General features: G+C 42.5%; 1 protein-coding gene across 1 annotated transcript in view; it reads left to right on the top strand.

Moving 5' to 3' along the window:
• Positions 1-1,644: 1,644 nt before the first annotated feature.
• The window catches only part of LOC125699563 (ras-related GTP-binding protein A), a 48,002-nt gene continuing 27,385 nt past the window's right edge, over positions 1,645-22,261 (top strand). Inside the window, exons 1-2 of the mRNA XM_048959208.1 lie at positions 1,645-1,713; positions 8,624-8,721. The gene's annotated coding sequence lies outside the window, so the exon portion shown is untranslated. The remainder of the gene's footprint in view (positions 1,714-8,623; positions 8,722-22,261) is intronic.

Here is a 22,261-nt window from a genome sequence, read left to right as displayed (position 1 = left end):
TTGGGGACAGAAGCTACAGACAAAATATTCAGACCTGTGTCCTCAGAGTAGTGCAATGTGTGTGAACACACAGCACATTTCTGCAAGTTAAATTTGTTTCTAATTCTGTACTTGAAAATGAGCTTAAATGCTAGTGGTGATGTAATGTTCATTTACATTTAGATTCTGTTTCTATTTATTTTAATTCCTATTAGCTGGATCTAGATTCTAACAATGTGGGTTTTTTAATCCATCCAGGCTCTCTTTGACATGAACAGCTCATTTTTTTCTTATAGGCTGCCAAATTTCATGCCTTATTGATTCAATAAAGGAAAAAGAATGACAGGTAGAAGGGGAAATGGATGTTTCCTGCCCAAGGGGAGATTTACAAATTTCATATGAACTGTTCCTGTAGGAAATGCTTTCTCTGATTGCCACAAAAATGGCTGTGGAAGGAAGGAGGTTAGAGGGTATGGTTCACTTCAGATTTGTCCAGGATATGCATAGCTGAAGCACTTTGGTTTTGAGATAACTCCTGTGCCATATTCCATAAACATGAACTGCCTGTATGTGAGATGGCTTAAAAATAACTGGAAATCTCTCATCTGCAGCCTGTCTTTTTGCAGTTCTTTGCTCTTGATGCTGCTGAGTGCTCAGACACTCCAGAGAACAATGCTGGAGGTAGGAGCTACCAAAGAACACTGCAAATAGTTATGCCCTCTTCTACAAACAGGCACACTGTTTGAACCTGCATTTAGCAGGAGTTCAAGCAGTTTCTCAGTCCCTTAATGGCCACAAAGCATAAAGCAAGGACAGAGGAGCCGGGGCATAAATTAACAGATGGCACATGGAAATCCTGACTCAGAAAAGCATGCTAGGGGATCAAAGCAAGGCCCAAAGTGCTTCTGAGCACTGGGTTCATTTATTCACCAGGAAGATCAGGGAGATTTATCTTCAGAAGAAGCAGAAGTAATAACATGGTCATCAGCAAGATTTCTCCAAGTACTTACTCCCATAAATATCCGCTGGGATGGCAGAGTTCCCTAATGGGATGGTGTTGAAAGAGTTGCCAGAATAATTAGTTTTCTATTAGGATACACAAGACATTTGATGCCTTTAAAAACTGTTGTTTTGGTCTCTCCACAGGCACAAATGCAGTGGTTATTCTGGATTTGCCTACTTACACTTTTCTTCAGAGCAGAGAGGTTTACAAGAGCTCTATTTTTAATTTAAGATCCTGAGATAATTACATGACTTCAGTAGGCAAGAGACTCATTGTACTGTGACTCAATCCAGGCAGGCATGCAAGTAAGAGACTAGACAAGGCACAGCTAATAAGAAAGCTCTTATTTGTACACAAAATGTCACATTAAACTCGTATTAAAAAGGCTGGAAATTGAAGAACTTGGCAATCAGAAAACAGCAGAATGGAGGTTGATTCTACAAATGTTAATTAGCCCTTTTGCCTATTTATATTATTATATACCCCTTAATTACCTGATCAGATCTTTTTCCAGAGGACTTCTGTCTTGAGGTTAGATATCATTGCCAGCTTTTTCTATCATTAGCTTACTTTTTAACGGGGAACATGAACTGAATATGGCAATTGCTTTCCATTAATTTTTCTGTTTTCTGGTAATCTGTTCTTATAGTACAAGGCTGCAGGGAATCCCAGAGAGCACACCCCACACAAAGAACCCTATCCTACAGCTGTCCACAAGTCTGGCAGAGAAGGTACGACTTTCTGTAATTTATTTGTGATATTCTGTGATACTAGTAGTCTCAGAAACACTGATCTCAAGTAACCAGCTTTGCTTATAGTAACGAAAGTTGCTGTGCAATTACTTCTGTGCTTGGGCATTTCCAGTCTTTCAGACATAATGAGCATATTTACCAATGGTGTCAATGAAGTGGCTCCTACAAACCTCGGAAATTTATGTACCAAGATGAAATTTGATCCTTTTGATAGATTCAGTCAGATTCACAGACAGGAATTGACCAAATCCTGAAAGACAGTTTTGCTTGTAACTTTTATTTCCTCACAATTTTTTTTGCTCACAATCGAGCATGTCTCAACCTACCTGCCTCTTTTATTTTCCACTTTCCTCTTTGGCTCCTCTCTCTCCACTGGAATTAATGAACTCATGGGGGAAGAAAATATACCTTGTGTAACAAGCTTCCTTATCACAAATCCCTCCATATCCACTGTGCATGCTGCTCAGATGAGCATGTGCACAGGACAGCCACAAACACTGAGACCCACGGTTTGAGATGTGAGTGGGAGTTTTGTTCACTACATACTGGTCTGAGCCTGGCCACATACTTCCTTGTGCTTCTCAGTAGACAATGAGTCCTGCAAATAGCTGATACCCTGTCCTGCTTTTTGTGTCACATATACCAGTCTTGAGCTGGAGCGGAGGGCAGACGCGGAGCCAGACATCATCCTTCACAGAGCTGGCAGCCTTCCTCCCTCCTGGTCTCAGCCCTCTTGCTGTTGTTGGACAGCATGGCGCCCTGCTGAGGGGTAGGTGCAGAAGTCAAAGCAATGTTTCTTCCAATGATTGTCTTCTTTTTCTCTGCTTCCAACACCAGCTTGAGAAAATCAGCTGTCTCCCTTTGATTCTTACAGACATCCTGCCTGAAGGAACCTTGTCTTTCATTTGATGATCATTTTTGCAGAGAAAGAAAAGGACTGGATTGTGTCTTTGCCGAACGCAGACAGAGCAGCAAGCACACATAAGAGGAAAGGCCATGTGTGTGGACTAAAAAAGCCAACAGCAAACAAGGGCATCTAATTTACAGAAGAGTCCCCAGGACTGATTCTCTTCTCTTTTCCAGCCCTGCATTTGGTAGAATGGGGCCCTCTGTTTTAGCCTGATAATGAGTCCAGAATGTAGTGCTAGCACTGCCAGACAACAGACCTTAAAGTTCTGTCAGTCTTTTAGCAGACACAACAGACTTCCAGCCCTTTTGCCTGAAGCTTTGATTAAACTCTTACTAAAGTTTCCCTTTGTTGATATATTCCCTTTCAGGCAAAGGTGAAGAGTAGGGAGAAAAACAGCCCACGTCTGAGCATGTCGGCTCCTATCCCTGTGCCTAATAATGCCATAGAGATCTAAGCCACTTGTTTCCTCTCCCTGCTCCATGTCTTGTCTGGCTGGTCATGTGGCTTATGAAGTGCCTTGCTTAGAGAGGGCACTGACTGAGATGATTGACAGCTTTTCTGTATCAGAAGACCAAACTGCTCCGTCCACCGCAGGGAACTTTAAAGCCTTTGGAAAGAGCAGAATCTCCACTGCTTGCAGGAGGCCATTAGTGATTGTCTGCTTTTGAATCTACATTTAGGATGTGCTGTTAGGATCCCAGATTACCTTATCAGAGATGTTAAAAGGAGTTAGCAAGAAACTCCTGCTGTTTGATTCTCATATGACCACAGGAGCAAACAAATAAATAAATAAAAATAGATGTAGATAGAGGGGAAAATACCACCACATAAAGGGCTCTAACATGCATTAATAGATACTAGATGGCAATATGTTAATAACAGAGTGTCAGTGTTTATCAGGCACTATGTGGTAGATGAAAAATGAGATCACGGTGCTGATAGTGAGTTCAAGAGACATGTTCTAAATTGGCTGCAGATTGTAATTAGCTTTTTCTCTTGCCCTGTTTTTTTTATCTTTCCTCCTCCCATTCTGATATGCCACTCACACATCTGCTGCTGCCAGGATTCAGGGGTGAAGCAGAGCCATTTCTGATCTTTCACCATGACTAGTCATTCCCGAATCTCGTTAACGTTGTCAGATCTTATCAGAAATGTGACACAGATGTCTGCATCAGCCCTCTGCCTGTCTGCGTCTGCTGCCACACAGAAATGTGGGGACAGAAGGCTGTGGCACCTCTGCCTGTTATCTTTGGCTAGCAAAAGTCATGGCAGAAAAGGCGTGTTAAACTTTTCCCGTGTATAATTCTTGCAGAACTTACATGGTGCTCTAACATAATAGAAAGAGAAAAGGTAACTTTTTAATTTATTTGCAATTGAAGGTTTCTTCTTGCAGGTAGCCATCAGTGTAAGATGCAATTGCTGCTCCATTGCAATATGATGTAGCTTAACATGGATGGAATGCTGCTTGGCTGCAGTCACAATGCAGTGAGAATGCTGCTACCATTTAATCCTAATTACCTTATGTGGTGTTACCACATCACGTTAGCCTCACTGAACTGTGTAACTATACCCATAACCCAGATTTCAGCTTACTTAGTGCTAAATTGTCTTCTTGCTACCCTGTAAAGGAGTAGTTCCACTGAGCTCTGCAGAAGGATTAGGCTTTGTAGGTGAAGCAAAAACTGGGTTCGCAGCTAAGTCTCTGCTTGCTTTTATCCTTTTTTTTTCTTTTCCACCTAAGTCTGCTTCTCTTCAAACTAATCCAAGACCCTTAGTATTAATTCTGAAGTGTATAAGGGGTTTCAGCAATAGGATCTGGGCTTACGAGTCTCAGCTACCCATCACTGTGCTTACAAGATGAGATAGCTCTCACTTCTTACCTCCTGTCCATGTGTCTGGATGTTTTAATGACCCAGGAGAGATACTGGAATGTATTTGGATGAGGAAAGAAGATAAAGATACAAAAGGAAGGTTGGGAACGTGTATGCAAGAGCCTCCGTGATAGCTTATTCCTCTATCTGCACAGTAGAGCATTAAGTAAGACTTCCAATCTCCTGGAAGTCTAGCTGCACCAGGCTCCTTTTTAAAAAATCTTAGTATTTCACTGACCACGTTAGGGCAATGTTTCAGACCTGAGAGAGGTTCCCAGATACTTGTGGAGAAATCTAGTAATTAAAACATAGAGTTTAATCAGAAGGCAGCGAAAAACATGAAATTTGGAATTCATGCAGGCTGCAACTTCCCAGACATGATGAATTGCTGGTACTTGCTCAGGAAGAAAGAAACCTTGTTCATACTGCTTTAGTCCTAGTGTCAGTCAGTGAAAAACACTGATTTTCCTGCAGTTCCCTACTATGACTGTGGATGTTTTGAGGGGAGGGCAGAAGCAGAGGAGATGCTTTGTGCTGAAACACATAATGAAAGCGTTGAAGATGAACAGTCACAGAGGTTCTCCAAAACTTCGCTTCTACCTCTGAAAACAGTGATAACATAATTATACCTTGACAGCTTATCTAAATATAAGGAAGCAGATACCAGTGATTGAAATGTCTGCACAGAGCAAAGCGAGCCTGAGAGATTTTACAGGTTTGAGGAGTGTAAGCATATATCAGTGCCCTGGCTGAGCAACCTTGGGATGCTGTGCTTGGGAAAGGAGAAAGATTACTCACTATTAGCTGTGAAGTTTATTGCAAGGGATAAGGTAGCTGAGAAAGGGAAGAGGTGTGTAAAGTGGTAGGGATGCCACCTCTTAACAAAGCATATGAAATAACTGATTTCTCCTTAAGCAATACTCTGCAGAGAGGCTGTCTGCCTCCATTTTCTTCTTAACATCTCACTTCTTATTATTCATGTTGTCTCTTTGTCAGTGGCAGGAACACACTGCAGTGCAAGAACGTGTTCTGTCTACCCATGGTGCATGGCACTGCTAGCTAAGAAATGAGATGCTCAGAGAGGCATACTAAAATACAGGAGGATTTTGATGAGCATTAAATTTCTTTCAGAGGACAGCAAGCGTGCATACACCAGGTCTCTTCGCCTTGAATAGAAAGCAAAATATCAATCTTTCCTTTAAAAAAGGATTTAAATTGTGAGACAAATGAACATGAATGCCTCCCTCCCTTTTATTTTAGGAAAAAAGACTGACTAGGAAGCTAATTAAGTGGTTAGTTAACTTTATGCATATAAGTAGCTTCATTTGATTTTAGGTTAAGTTGCTGCAGCTTCCTATTTAAAAGCATGAGCAGAAAGGCAGGCAACTGAATCTCCATAAAAATGCTATTAATCTTGAGAAGACCTTGAATGGCTCCTGCATTCCCCAATGGGGCCTTTCCTGCTATTTTCTTTAGAGAGTCTCAATTCTGCTTTGCACTTTTGCTTGTGTGCCAGTAAAAATACAGTAATTTGAAAAGAACCATGAACCTTCCTTGAAATAATAATCTGCAGCTCCTGTTGAATAGAAATAGAGCTGGGAAGCATGTTATGAATGTGATCTTGGCTCAGCAGTGCTGCAGGTGTATGCACAGTACCAGCCAGTAGCTTAAATGATATGCCTGTCAGATTTCTTTAATGCTTGCTAGATAAAGTTTGGAAAAATGATCCGTCATATGAGATTGCTGGAGTTCTGCAGTAAAGTCTTGCAGCGTCCTTCATCACTAGCAGCATGGTCTTTTTGTGCAGGAAGACATAACCTTGTGCTTATTCATAATAAAGAAGAGAAGAACCTTTTAGTGTGTTCACTTAGATTCGTATCAGGGACAACTGGTCAATCTATACTATGTAGATTGCTCCAAAAGTAATGCCTCCTATTTATTTCCATGGAAACTACAACAGATACAAAGGGCACAACTATTTGATAGAGCAAATCCTCAGTTTTCACAGTCACCACCATTAGCTGTGCATTCTCACCAGTAATGAACAAGAGCCACTGTTTCACAGTGTTTCACCACCCACCACCTCACTGTGCTCACATCCATTGTTGGTATCCATAAACGTTCAGCACACGTCCATGAACATCAATGGGTGCCATTTTTTTCACATTGAGGAACTGAATGACAAACACCTTTGCTTCAAACACACTTCCACGTCAGGCACCATTTTGCCAGACTGCCCCTCTGCTGCTATCTGTTGCATAGCAGCAAAATATATTGTCAGGAAGGTTTAACCTCTGCTGCCATACCAGCAACATCCACCTCTATCATCATGGGCCAACATCATGAAATAGGAGGCATTGCTTTTGGAGCAGCCCTTGTGTATTTTGGATGTGAGCTTGGGTCAGCAGGGCCTTCCTGTCTGCGTGGATGCAGGCTGAGCACTCTGGTGAGCCCGACCTCATCTGCCCTACAGTGGTGTCACAGAGCTCAGGCCATGGGGTAAGAAAGCATGGGGGCTACAACAGAGTTTTAGGATTTTCAAACAAAATGCAAAATGCTTTAGATTTGCATCCAGTCAGGTTGATATGCTACAACGTTGAGCAAATTGCTCAGCTCTCTTTCGTGTCCTGTCTTGCACAATTCAGGCTTTCTGGGCACAGATACCCAGAATGTTGTGCCGATCTTGTAGGACTTGTCACTCTGAGATGTCACTCACTTGTGGCTGTGTGGGTGGCTGCTTGTGTAGGGCAGGCGGAGAGACTGTGGAGCCACAGGTGTGAATCCAACGATCTGTAATCAGCAAAGCAGAAAAGTTAGCAGAAGGCAGACACTGAGCCAGAAGGAGCAACAATGCAAAAATATATTCGGAGAGAGTGACAGCAAAGGGAGAGGCAGAAAGAAGATGAAGTGTTGGAAGTGAAGGTAGCAGTGGTGATGGCTCCTCCTGGTGTGCTCAGCAGGACCAGCCATGGACGTACTTTCACCTCTGTCCCATGACCATGAACAAAGATGCCAATGACGTTACCAATTCATTGAGCTTTCAGGAGGATTTAGGATGGACACTCATTCCCACAAGCCCCCTCCTGTACTGTCTGTCGCTGGCAATGGGCGAGCTGCTAGTCATTTGTTTGGTTCAGCTGTTTTGCCTGCTGGCTAGGATTAGTAGAGGTTTTCTGTTTTTTAAAGAAATGCAGCTGTTGTTTTGGTGGCAGTAAAAAGGTAAGGTTCCATCACAGTGCCTGAAATGTCACCTCCTGTTTAGTTTTAATCCTGGGCTGTGTCGTAACGTGGGATGGCAAAGACTGAAGAAGAGGGTGATATGCTAACTTTATGAACAGCTGTATCATTACCTGCATAGTGTTCTCTGTTTCCAAGCGCTGTCTAAACCTATGTGTGTTTAATTTATTGTATTTCTTTGAGTACACTTCATACCGTTTGTGTGACTGAAGCTGTCTCTGGGAACTGTACTGAAGGAATCAGGCAGCCTTCTCCTCCCTGTCCCCTTTTCGCAAGGTTTTGTTACAGTCAGTTGGGAGCAGTTGAGAAGTTGTGCCTCCCTGGGGAAAGCCTGTTGCAGTAAGGCTCTGTTTTTTTGTTCTTTATACTCATATCCTTTATTGTAGGAGTTGCAAGGTGCCAGGCTCTCAAGTGTCAAATGGCCAGTGTTTGAGATGGGCACAGCAGTTCAGCCACATGTCTGGCTGGGCTTTTTGGGTAATCCTGCAGGCTAGAACAGGCTGGTAGAGAAGGTTGGCCAGTGACAGAGAAATCACTCCTGCACTAGTACAGGTGGCACATTATTTATTACACATTTAGGAAAACAGGCCAAGTTTACCAGTCCACACCAGGCCAGTAGCACTGGTGGTTGACAGGTAGCAATCTTGATTCCTTGCAGCAGCCATCTTTACTGGGAGGAGCTGATGCTGTCAGGCTGTGCTGATGTCAAAATGCTGATGTTTCAGAAAGTGCAGGTGGTCAGGTGGCACGGATTTAAGGGTATTTTAAGTCCAGGGCTTTGGCCTCTTGTCAAAGTGTGCTGATACATTGCACTGTCCTCACACACAGCTTCATTTTTAATATATATTTCTCATTTCATTGCCTCTTTCAGGCTGCTACATGTAGGCTGCAGGTGTCTGCCCTCTATGAAGTGAATGGAAAGCAGAGGATGCAGGCTGGGGTCTGGATGGTGATGTGCTGCTGCTCCAGGTAAGAACAGCATGTGTGTGGCTGCCATGGGTCTGAGCCCAGGCAGGAGGAGCAGCTTGAGCCTGCAGAGAGCTCAAGGGAGCAGGGCAATGGGCTGGAGGGCTGGCAGTGGTCTGTACTGCCTGCTGAGAAGGAAATTCATCTGCAAAGTGAGTTTTGATCTCAGCAGAGATGTTTCTGTTGGGACCCTGGGAATGATGGCAAGGTGATTATGGGGTAGATGTACATATAAATGAAATCAGTGGCACTCCGTGGCTTTAAATTATGTAACCTTATGAGTGTGCATGTACATGGCGAGGAGGAAATGAGAAAATACTGAATTTTCTAGAAACAGTTGTATGCAATTGCAACTTACTGTTATTTGAAGCTTACTTTATCTCCAGTATTTGCTGGCGCAGAAATCTCAAGAAACACAACTTCTCGCTCAGCATATCAGTGTTTTCAGGATCGTGGATGAGTGGCACTGATATCAATTGCACATTCCTGAATTAAAATGTTCTTATTTACTAAACTCCTTGCTCATTATAGTCCTGAGCTACTGGAGAGTTTGAAGCTCATCTGTTTGTCAAAGGTGTTTTATGAGTCAATTCCTCTGTCAGCATTACTGTGGATTTGTATCCACTGCTAACAGCCCAGGAACCACCATTTTACTCAGAAATGGATCCTTTGACTTGCCTGTGCTCTCAAAGATTATACAAATAAACAAAAACTTGAGCTGTTATGCTAGGAACAGGAAATCCAGTGTCACCCTTGTGTTAACAACCAGCATTACTGACTTACATTCCTTACAGATGGATGCTCATTATGAAATGTGTTGCTTTGCTTTGTTGCATTTGTTTTAGTTAACAACTGCTAACATACTGAACAACCTGACTGTTTTCAAACTGACTACCACTCAGGACCCAGAACAATTTACCTTCTTAAATGAAGGCAAGAAGTTACTCTTCCTAGAATATCTCCAAGATTTTTGATAAGTCTCCCATGGTGAAGTGGGATGAAAAGTCAGATATCATTAAAACTTTAGCAGAGCAGAAGTCTGCAGAAAAAGACTCATTTGGTGTTCTAGTTTTTATAAGCCTTGCTTTAGCAGTGTGTTTACGTGTGGGCTTAATTTTCTATTTCTTTGAGTCCAGTCATATGCTTAGGCTTTCACTGAGTCACACATTGATGAGATTTCTGGGAGTCTGGTCTTGGAATGCCAGGAGAATAAACTTGAAAAATGGAGAAATACAACATGTTTTCCAAGACTGCAATAAGGTTGTGAACCTGTGTCTCTGTCTCCTCTACACTGAGCAATAAACGATGGAAGAATCTGTCTCTTACAAAGTGATGGCCCTGTAGGAATGAAACTGTGCTGAGAAAGGCACACATAGTGCTCATCCAGGATGCTTGAGATTTGCAGGGCGGCTGCTTGCAACATCTGGAAATGGGTATCTTGTTCAGCCCTTTGTGAACTGGTGCTGCCTGCAATTACTCACCTGCAAGATAAACAAAGGAATCAAACTTTTTTTGCTGTCATTTTTAATAGTTTCTTTTCCAGAACCTCTCCTGCCCCTTTCCATAATCTCAGGTCTCCCTTCCTCTTATGTAAATTAACAGCTGTGTTGCAGAGCAGCAAACTTGGCTGCAGATTTTGGATGCTTTTTGATCCCCTCTGTCAATGTCGACTGGGATTTTGTTCCCATTTTAATCCCATGGCTGTGTTTGGCAGTTTGTAAATCACACATGCGCGTCACTGGGAAGGAGTGGATTGCTTCTATCTTAATCTGCAGCCTCTTGCTTTTATGACTCCTTTGTATCATCAGTCTTTATTTCCATCACAAGGAAAAAATGTCCTCCTCCAGCAGTGCTTCTGGATGAATGTGTTTTATTCTCAGCAGGATCAGAGGAATGCGATTTACAAGAGTTCTGGGCACTCGGAACGCACAAGCATTGGTACTTCTGAAACATGCCTTCTCTATGATGGATGGGGCATATTATCTAAATGCTAATAAATACTGAGCCACAAATTGGCTCCATTTTTCTTCATTCCTTCACTGCCTGTGGTTGCTGAATGATGCTAAATCCAGCCTCAGACACATTGCGATACTAATTAGTTCCGATTTCTTTCTTTGTTCTTTCTGATAGGGCAATATGGATGTGCTGCCTCTGGGCATATTTATGTTCCAGCCTCCCTGGCTCATCTCCACAAAGAGTGCATACAGTTGGTGTGAGAGGGACAGGGAATGAAGGTGGTATAAATCTCATCTGGCACAGAACTCTTGGGAATCATTTAAAAGGGTCAGCTGGATTATGTCTCTCAATAAACGCCATGGGACTTTCCCATGAGGCTGAGGCCCTTTCATCACACACAGATGATACCATGGACTCTGGCAGATGAATACCTGCCACAGCATTTTCTGTGGCAACTCTCAATTGTTCTCTGTAACCTTCTAGATTTTAGATTCTTAAAGATAAGCTGATGAGTATTGGCTTCATCGCTTCTATGTTTGTGGACTGCACTTACGATTCTTTGTATTGAAGATATTCTCAGTAAGAGCACCTGGTTTTTTTTTGGCCAGAAGACAGATAAACAAACCACTTTGCACTGATGTTATATATGCATCCTGGAAATCTTGCATGTTGTTCCAAATTAAATTAAAATATAAAATGAAATGGTCTCATAGGCAGCCCCTCAGAAGTTCCTCTGACATCTTCTCTGAACTTGTGGTTCCAGTGCTGATTTTGTAGCAGCAGAATATTTGGAATAACCTGGCACTGCAGTACTGGGAAATAATCTGTCCTTTCTTAAAGACTGGGTTATTAAAGATTGAGAGTCTTTTTGGCCCTCTGTGAGATCACTAGCAATTTTCCATCTCAGAGAATTCAGATGTTTGCCCAGTAATTGTGGAAGCACTTTTCAATTCAGTGTAATGGGAATAGCCTTTCTGAAGCAAAGGCAAAATGAACAAATACATATTTAAAATATCTGTGGCTGTCATACATTTATTCTCGAAATATAGCAGCAAGCTTTTCCTTCAGGTGGGCTTTGGTCTTCTACCAAAAGACTCCGGAAACTGAATGTATTGAACGTGGCCAACAGAGGTCATGGGTGATTTGACAGCAGTGCACGCAAGGAGACAAAACTTGATTCACTCTTCAGTGTGGCAGACAAAAGCGTGCAACAAGCTGATTTGAAGCAAGGCTGGAAGTGGACTTTTGTTTTTAATTATGCCAGTGATTAATTACAGGAAACCTTGTCCAGGCATTGCAATTACTTCATACCACCATTGTTTTTGGTTGGGCTTGCCCTCTATTCTGTAACTCAGATGAGGGGTTGTATCAAGGATGTAGGTTATGGTCTTTGTTATAAAGGAAATGAAACAATTCAAACGGTTTGTCCTCTAGGGTGAAAAAAAAAGTTGTATGCATTTATCCTGGGGAGTGGATGATGGATATTCTATAAGTGAAATGTAAAATGCTGGGGAACAGGAGGAAAGTCCAGTGGTCACGCTGTAGTGCCCTACCATCTCCTGTGGTCCTTGTCTGAAATACGCTTTTAATTTAGTATTTCTCTAATTTATAGAATAGATAAGGGAGGAGATTTCATGCTTTTCTCAATTTAGGCATTTTGATAGTTTAAGAGAGTTTGTCAGTACTGTTCTAATTGTACAGTCTGGCTGTAGTCCCTTGCAAAACCGTCTCTGAATGGAGATGCAGGCCCACATGGCATGCATCTGCTAGCTGTGTTTCTGTTACTTCTGTTCTCTGTGTTTATTTGTTTAGAACTACTTCTGGGCTCACCTGGTGTCACTGATTTCTGTAGGATGAAGCACAACTCCCAGTGTCTGGCTTCAGGGCTTTTATTCCTTGTTCATCTCTTGTAGGGAAGGCTGATAAAAAGTAATTCAAAGGTGCCCAGTGGGTGCAGAGCTACAATAAGCTGACGCTGTCTGTAAGCAGTGATGAGACGACCTCAGCGGTCCTGCAGTATGATCATACTCATCCAAATACATAGATGAGACAATCTTGTTAAATAATTGAAGTGGTATTAAGTTCAGGCCTCTCACATTTAGTACTTTTCAACTCTCCTGCCACTTATTTCATTGCTCTTTGCAGAGAAATTACACTTTTCTAGTTTTAGCATTTGTTCTGCTCTGTGCCACTGGCTCCCAGCAGCTCCTGCAGACCTCTCGACCTCCTTCTTTCAGCCTCTAATATCATGACTTGTTTCCATGGAGACCAGAGTAAAGCGATAAATAAATGTGGCTGGGAATAGCAAGCTTCTACCTTCTGCAACTGGGATAAAACCTGGGGAATCATTGCCTGGCTGTGTGTGACACAGAGCACAGAAGAGTCCTTGGTGCTCTCCTCTTGGTGGCTTGCAAGAAGGGCTGACGTGGTATGGCTCAGCACCCCAAATATTCAAGGTACACTGATTGTCATGGCTGAAGAGTGCTTACTGAGCAACGTTATCTTCAGGTTGTGCGAGTGAAAATAGCGCTGGTGCATCTCTTGGATCTGACTGATAGAGATGTAGCCTGGGAGCCAGAAACACTTGGGTCCACTTTGGGTCCAGTTGTGCTGGAAGAACATTTCTTATTCCCTCCCTGTGCTTTATTCATGAAGCTCTAATACTTTTGCAGCAGGATTTGTAGAATCCTTAAGGTTGGAAAGACCACTAAGATCATCTAGTCCAACCATCAACCCAACACCACAATGCCCACTAACCATGTCCCTCACTGCCACACTGTATCTTTTCAGGGATGGTGACTCCCTGGGCAGCCTGTTCCTATACCTCACCACTCCTTCTACGAAGAAATTCTTCCTAATACCCAACCTGGCAGGAAATTCCTTTCTGGGGATGGTTTATGTGCTGTGTATCCCAGGGATGACTTTGTCATGGTTAAAGTTTTTATGTAATTTAAAAATTGAAAATTAAAAAAAAATAAATCAGGAATGCTTCCCAGTGCCAATACTGTGTTTCATTCTCCCACACACTGGCATCTGGTTGCAGGTCCTGTAGGAATTGCTAGGGGATGCTAATGACCATGGGGCTTGTGAAGCTGCCCCGTTAATTAAAACAGAAAGCTGGTCCTGGACTACACTGCCTGGCTTCAGCCAGAATTTTCCTCTGATTCTCTGCTTAGAGAGAGGCTGTTCTCAGCATAAATGGCTTTTCTTTTTGGAGGATTCAATTTAATCCAGTCCCACCACGAATATTTTCTCACATGGTGGAGCAGGTGAATTTCAGACTGAATGCTGTCTGAAGCTGTGTTAGGCTCTGTCTGAATAACTCTAACCCTGAGTCTTCTTTGCCTCTGGTGATATTGAAAGCTGAGCTCACATCCGAATGCTCAGGTGTTCATTTTAAAATAAATGAAATAAAATCTGGGACTTCCAAAGTGGAATTGGAAACTCTAAATCTTCTTAGATCTGAACTGTCACGCATTCATGCTCTTTTTACCGTCAGCTCCTTTCTGTCTTGCCACTCTCATTAATTCTTGCCAATATCACATTTGTCCATGATCAGGCAGTCTTTCCTAGGCCTTTTTATTACTCATTACTTGAATCACTCTCTCTTTATCTTGTTTATTCTGCTGGGACACCCGGAAAATTTTCCAAGCTGTGAGCACAGGATTGTGCAGAAATCACTGCCTGCCACTGATGCTTCATTTGAAGATGCTCTCCTGTGATTTACCAATAAACTAGCAAGGCACTTTGCTGCTTGCAGCCTTATACTGCTGAAAATTGTTTTTCAGGTGAGACGGTAAATTATGGTCTCTCGCTTCCTGTAGACATAGCTGCTTAATACATCTAGTTTTGGTGTCTGTTGCAGTCACACTGGAGGTCCCTAGTGTTTTCCTTCCCTTATGTTACAGTAACAGTTGTTTTGCGCTGCTCTTCCCAGAAGGTGCTGCATTTCATTAGAGTTTCTACTTGCAGTATGGATTGAGGAAGGAAGGCTGACATGGCAAGAAACTTCTTTCTTCTCTCCTTTCAAAGGCATTTCATTGATGTGCTGCACTCTGGTTTCATGTATCTGTCTGTTCTTATATACTCCAGTCTAGAATCATAGAATCGTTTGAGGTGGAAGGGACCTTTAGATGCAATCTAGTCCAGTTCCTGAGATTATGCTGGCAGCAGGATACTCTTATGGCTGAAGAGATGCTGGTGGGAACTGCCTTCAGTAGCTGTTTGGCCCCTTGAGGGGTATCCTGTGGCACTACCTTATTTATTATGGCCCCCAGTTTGGTTATCTGAACAGCTGTGTTAATGGTTTACTGTGAGGAATGAATGAATGCTCATTTCTCTTTCCTGCTCTCTCCAGTTCCTTCCTGTAAAGTTTGTTAGTTTTATCTTTAAGACTCCTCCTAATTGTAAGTTCTGAAATATGCTTCTGATTAATTATCACCTATAAATGCCATTTAAAAACGAAATACCAGAATTGTCCTTGAACTCTTAACTATCCATTTCCTGCACAAATAAGAATTGCTTCTTATTTGTGAAACAGCTGTCACATTTCACTCCAGAGGTGGTGAGTTTTTGTAAGCATACACACACAATAATGGGTTTTGATTTCCACAAATAAAATCCTGTCCTGGCTCTGAAATGTAAGCATTTTGGATGCTAAGTGAAAACAGTATTGTTCCTGTCTATTAAAGAACAGCAGTCCCTTTCCACTGTAACTTTATGAAGATGGAGAACATTTCCTTCTGCTCTCCTTCTGTTTTGCCATGAATACACAAGCACCCAAAAAGTCATCCTCCCTCTGGTTGGCACAAAAAATTCCCAACAACACGAGCTTGAAGGATTGCCCAGGTGGGAAAAAATCTTTGCAGATGTTACTGTAACTTCCCTAGTTTGATTGTGGAAACCCAACCTGCTTTGCACATTACTCCATGCTGTTTTCCTTGCCCTGTCATGAACAGTACAATTTTTCTCCTGCTTTATGGAAGTTGCATACAAGTTACTTTTGCAAAGCTAACTTTCCAATCTAGCTAGCAAATAATTTTTCATTACAGCTCCTCAATTTTTCATACATCATGGACCTTATGGGGAAATCAATGGCAATGCAGCACCTCTGTTAGGCAAGCTCTGCCTTAAAGGCATTGCAAAGCATAATAAGTACGATTAATATTTCTGTTCCTCAAAAACTTCTTGTTAAGCTACTGATCTTTTCTAATCTCTCGTGTGGCTCCTTAACACAGGTTTGCATTGATTTTTTTCTGCAGATCATTTCAGTTCTCACACAGTTTTAACTCATCTTGCGTTCTTGACACAGTTTGTTGCCTCTGGACATTGGAGGACAGAGTGAGCTGGAGAGTCTCTTCAGACAGTATGTTTTGGTTTTGCATTTAAACTTCCCAGGTTTCCTCTTATCATGAGACAGACAGGCATGGGTAGCTTCCAGCTGAGATATCTTCAGAACTTCTTGCTTATTTCTGCACATAATGAAGCATCTGTGTACAAATCACTTCTTGGATGTGCAGCTGGCCTGGGTCGTGAATGATGACTGAAAATCTGTTCATAGAGAGGTGAATTTGAATTGACTGCTGTGGGTCAATTCCATTCTCAAATATATATCTGAAATATACCTTGCATGGGACAGAGCAGATCCCACTCCTCAGCCTCTGTGGCAAGCTTTGCTAATATATTACGATGTATTAATTTGTACTGTAATCAGCAGAGCTGCAGGAAATTATGCTAATCTGTGGTACTGGGTTATACTTAATGTGGCAGATTTACCTTTGATGTGAAGTCACCTGTTACTGCTTAGCATATAGGATGTCAGAACTATGCAGAGATTGCTGATAGCTGTCAATCTGTGCAATATGGGAGCTGTGTTGAAAGCACAGGACAGAAGGAACCTGCAAGCCTGCCTCGAAAGGAATGTAGAGGTGGAAGGAATCACTGTTGCAGGCTGGGTCTGCTCCCGTGGGCTGTCTGCAGTCAGAACTGGAGGAGCGTCCAGGATGTCCCCTGGTCTCCTTCACTCCATGTTGCAGCAAGGTTGGAGTCACAGTGTTGGCATTCAGGTTGCCTCCATGCCAGTGATAGCTGAGAGAGAACAAAAGGAGCTGGAAGAACTGAGTTGGAGAGAAAGCTGTAATTGCTGAACATGCATCATTTGCCTTAAGGTTAAGCTGGGAAGATAAGATGATGAGGTAAAGAATTTGGAGGACATGTATACAAAGAGAGAGGGCATGTCCATGGGAGCCACGGAGCAGCCACTACGGAGTGAATACAATTAAACAGCAGGAAAGTAGACAAGGTATGTTCTGTTCCTGGCACTAAAGCTGATCTCTGGAATGGTCTTGGACAAGGTACTTGATTTACTTGGCTCTCACTTTTCTTGCACACTATTGGAAACTTCATTTGTTGTTGCTGCTGAATGGTTTTTAGGTGGAGCCCTGATGGCACACTGCTCGTGGGGAACACACACATCTGGGTGCCTGCTGCTGGGTTGTCTCCTGCAGGATGTCTCCTGAGATTCTGGTATAACAAATTGACTCTTTTATCTGTGTATTTTAAGTGTTACCCTTTCTGCTGAAAAAATTCTAACAGTGATAATAAATCTGTGAGATGCTCAGAATTCTGTGGGTATACAAGTATTTATGTATGCTAGCATCATGTTTTAAATTTACTTGAATATTCAAAGTACAATCTGAGCTTGTCATGCACACTTGTTTACTGCAGTAAGCTATGTGTTTAGATACACTGCTGTTAAATGCAAGAGTCTAGCTCTTGTTGCTGTTACATAGCTAGGGGTTACAAGGAAGGGATCATAGCTCAGTAAAATATTGCTAGTTGGATATAAGGTGAAAGTGGTGATGTTTGAGATCCTGCAAATGGGTCATCTCCCTGATAAGGTGTTGATGCTTGAAAGCAGTGATCAGTGTACTTGAGAATACAGTGGTAGGAGTAAGCTTGTGGTATGCAATGGCATAGGAAATGAAGTCAGTCATTTCCTGTTCAATTGTTCAGGCTCTTGGTAAGGCCCTAAGAGGGACAGCAAATGCAGAAGATTTTCCCCTTCCTCCCAGACCTGCGTTTCAGTGCACAGCACAAGCACTTGTTGAACTTTGTCTTTTTGGCATCTCCATGCCTTTCAGTAGACAGAGAAGGAATATAGAAGTATGTGCATAGCATAATCCATTATGGTTATCATTGAGCATTCAGAAAAAGCCTCAAGAATATCCCAGAGCACTGCTAAGGTTAATTGACTGCTTGAAGGTGTCACTACACGCTTTCCAGAAAATAATAATTTTTGGACTGAAATCGACAGGTCTGCATTCACTGTCTGTGACTCTCAGATAAGCACTGTCCTGTCTTGAAGCTGAATTTGTCCTGTCTTGAAGCTGAATTATCTGAGGTAGCTGAAATGGTGCAGAACTGGCGAAGGTAGCTGTTTACAGCAGGTCTCTCTGGGACTAACCCATTGCTTAAGACACCTTAAAGCAAGGTCCTAGGGGAGGCTCTGCACTGTGCCAAGCTGCAATAGCTGATATTTTTGGCAGCAGGCAGATTCAAGACCTTTCCTGTCACTGTAGACAGACAGAGCAGTCACAGGTAGACATGGTTATCTCAAAATATTAAATATCTAAAGATGTTATATTCTGATAGGGCTCAGAGCTGTAGTTGACAAAAAATAAATACATAAAAATCCAAAATACTGTTGTGCTGTAAATGAAACGCCATCACTGCAGAGCCAGCTGAGTTCTGATGTGTGATGCATCGGTATGTTTTGTACATGCGAACTGCTGTGTTGGACACCTAGGGGCACATCTATGGTAGTCATTTGTTACCTGAGTCTCGTAGCAGGAGGATGAAGTTAAGCTTAAGTATAAGGGGAAGAGATGAAGGAATCAGGACGTACCAGCCTGAATCTTTCAAGCTGATAATCACTGAGATGGTTTGCAGTCTCAAGTGTTGCCTGAAGTCTCTGCTCTGAAAGTTGTTGCTGTTGTGATTACTGATCTATATGAACAGCTGGATACATATCTGAACAGTGTGTTCAGCTGAGGCTCTCACTGAAAAACCAGCACTGGCAAGCCTCACCAGCTCCAGCAATGACGTACTCCCCAGCAGGCTGGCAGATGTGTGCATAGATGTGTGCATCTGCCTGTATAAATAAAGCCTTGTAGCTGAGGCTGTCCGTCTGAACACCTAAGAATGTCTTTTAGCTGCAAGGTTCTCCTTGCTCCCAGTCCTTCAAATCACCACATTAATCCTATTCACAGCAATCTCAGTACAAACTGTTTTCTGGGAGAGGAAAGTTACTGCTTTCAGGACAAATGCATATCATTGAAGCAGGTGAGTACATGCAGTGCATTTCTTACTGTTGGATGACCATTCTGTACACTCCATATGCGTCAGCACTGTCTGCACAAACAGTAAATCAAGTACTGAGAGCCTTCAGAGGGATCTGTACCTTCTGAAGAGCTCAGGAACCTTTCCTATCTCTGAAACTTACTCTGTGGTCTCTGCTGCATCATCCTCAGGACTGAACCCAGAGACCTTCAGCATCGTGGCGTGGAGTACTTGAGCAGATATGATCAAATGACTGGTGGTGCTACTTTTTTGGGAATAGATGTCTTCTCAAGAGTATCTGTCTGCCACACTAATGCCTCAGTGCCTCTTTGCCAGCAAAACAAAACAACCTGTAGTTTAAGAAAATGTGTCAGAATTATTTAGATACCTCTCAATGTCAAATCCCACATGCTACGAAATATGACCGGGTTAATCTGTGTACACATCTCATTGCCAATTGTCTGCTTTTAAAGATATTTAAGACACAAATTGTGTAACCAATTTACAGTGCTACAGAGGGACTGATTGGCACTGTCAGAAAATCAGCCATGTGCAGAGGCCAGAAAAAGACTTGATTTTTGTTTCTTTTTGCCCAGATGAATAGTTCAAGTAATTAGTTTAAAGAAGCTGGGTCAATAACTGGTTAAATGAACAGTTTGATTCCAAAAGCCTTGGGTTTGATCCTGTCTGAGAAAGTTTGAGCAGTTTTGCTGGGCTTGGTGATGCTGTTCATTCACTCTTGTGTGAGATCGGTTAGTTGTGTCGGTTTGTTTTACCTCTGTTTGTTTAGCATGCTTTTTCGTGTTTAGTGTGTGAGTAGAAAAATAGCAACTGCAGAAGAAATTCTCCTCTTGAGCACAGTGCTTGAGGATATGGAGCAAGAGGACAGCTGACTGTCGGGGATTTAAGAGAGGGTATTGAGATTTTCTGTAGTACCTTGAACTCAACCAATCCATCAGCTTGGTAACTGTTTGATCCACATGAAATAGCAAGCTAGAATGCACATCAAAGAGCCTGTCTGTACTGCTGCTCGTTGCTGTTTAGTCCTTTGCTGTCAGGCCCTGCAGAGCGCTGAAGCAGCTTGCCTAAGGCTACAGATATAATCTGTTACAGGGCTGTAATTAGGAGCATTAGCCTGCTGGTCATTCTTTTGGTCTCTCTTGTCTTGTTTTTTTTCCTGACTAAGAGCCCACCTGAGGCACTCTTCAGAAAATTCAGGTCAAATTTTTCAACTCTTAGGAATCTAGGAGTGTTAGTATATGTAGTCCCAGAGTCAGTGTGCAAATTCATCTCTTCTCAAACTGGCACCACACAATGACCATTAAGAACTGAGACATGATGGAGGTTCTGATAGTCCTCTCATCTTAATAAATATCCTTCTGAGTTCTTCACTGAATATTTTACATTTCTGTTCAGTACAGACTGAAACCTGTTACATCACAAGGTATGTAACTGCTCCTTTGGTTTAGCATTGCCAGGCTTGTTACTTCTTAGATACTCATGGAGAATAGTTCTTCCTACTGCATTGCAAAAAAAGACGGTGTTACTTTTCAAGGGTAGAAAGCTAACATGTCATTCATAGGAATCTTCCATAAGCTTCTTGTAAAGCAAGAAAATACTGTATGGATCTTAAATTTTTTTGTGATTTTATGTTCCTTAGTTCTTTTTGGAAGATTGGAAGATGTTAGGTGTATTATTTCTTGTAACTCTACCTTCCAACTTCAAGTGATATTCCATGTACGCACTTGTCTTATCTTCTCTGCACTGTTTTATGGGGATGCAGTGTGCCTCCAGTCTTGACTTCCCTGAATCAGTCTTTTTCCTTTTTAAGGCACCTCGAGCTGGCAACATTTTTGCTTTGTGATGCTGATGCATGCAACTTGGCAAGTCCGACTGTTCCTGCAGAGCAGATGAGCAGAGTGAGGCAGGAAGAACAGGTAGCAGATGTAGAATTCTTCTTTACATTACATACTTCTTTGATTCATATGGGCTGCAAGAGAAAATGCTGCAAAAAGAAAGATTCAGGTCTAGGGGGTGAAAAGGAGAGGGAAAATGCATTTCAAAACAACTCAAGCTGGTGTGACCTACTGTGTATTTACTTACTGCTGAACATAGGAGGAGTGAAAATAGAAGCCTGTATTTACAGAAAGGACTTTTCCTATATAGGAAGGCTGTTTTTCAGTCTGCTCAGCATCACTAACACGAGACTGTCAGCCTAAGCAGAGATGCTTATGACAGGCAGACCAATGCCAATGTGGACTTTCAGAGCCAGGCACACATGCCACTAGTTTGTGTTAGTAAGCACAGAAATATGCTCTCTGCACAGGTTTTATGACAGAGCTTTGTTGTGTGAGGCTGGAGAGAGAGATCTGAAAACAAAATGCACCCCAGGGGATCCTGCGCTGCTGAACCATTGGAGATGATTTGGCGGTGCGCCAGCCCCTGAATAACGAGACTGAAAATGAGCTCTGACAGGTTAGATGTAATACTGCAGGGCCAGCTGTGCCAGGCACCAGCCTCCCCATCAGCATGCCAAGGAGCTTCAGCTGCAAAGGCGTGTGCAGGGAGAACTCATTCCACTGCAGAATGGAAGCAACGGCCTCTTTCTGAACTGGGACCGCTTGGGAGGCTAAATCCGGGAGAGCATGTTCTCATGAGCAGGGATTGGCAGTCTGTACCTCTACTGAGCCTGATCCTGTGAACGGGCACAGAGCAGCTCAGGAGTGTGCTGGAGCCCTAGGTTTTCACTGCGAGTTGGAGATCTGTCTCATCTGGGAAATGCCATTCAGTTCCTGAACGCTGCTCAATGGTTTGCTTTTCTCTGTGCAAGACTTTTGGTCCTAGAATAAATTGCATAGTGTGAAAAGGGGCTAAAATGAACCTTTTGAGCTCTTGGATGGCTCAAGGTGAACGTTCAAACACAGGAGAGGGTGTGGATGGAAGCACACAGCCCACTGAGTATGTGGACAGAGATTACAGAGTAGCTGCTGTTGTTAATTTGGGTGGGGTGTGTTAGCAGAGCTGTGTCTGACAGGAGCCCTCTGTGGTCAACACAATAAAAGATTTGGAAGAAAATGCTTCTTCCTGTAAGTGACTGTGACAGACCTGTGCAAGGAGAAATATTTGTCAGCATGTTCATATACACAAGGTTTATTCATTTGAATGATAACTTTGCTAGCAAATTTTTAACAAGCCTACTCTGGTGGAAAACTCAGCCCTAATTAGTTTATTTCTCTCTCTGGACTTA

Source organism: Lagopus muta, chromosome 13 (assembly GCF_023343835.1).
Source record: "Lagopus muta isolate bLagMut1 chromosome 13, bLagMut1 primary, whole genome shotgun sequence".
Lineage (NCBI taxonomy): Eukaryota > Metazoa > Chordata > Aves > Galliformes > Phasianidae > Lagopus > Lagopus muta.
The sequence above is the reverse complement of the archived record's forward strand: the minus strand, read 5'-3'. Positions and strand labels throughout refer to the sequence as shown.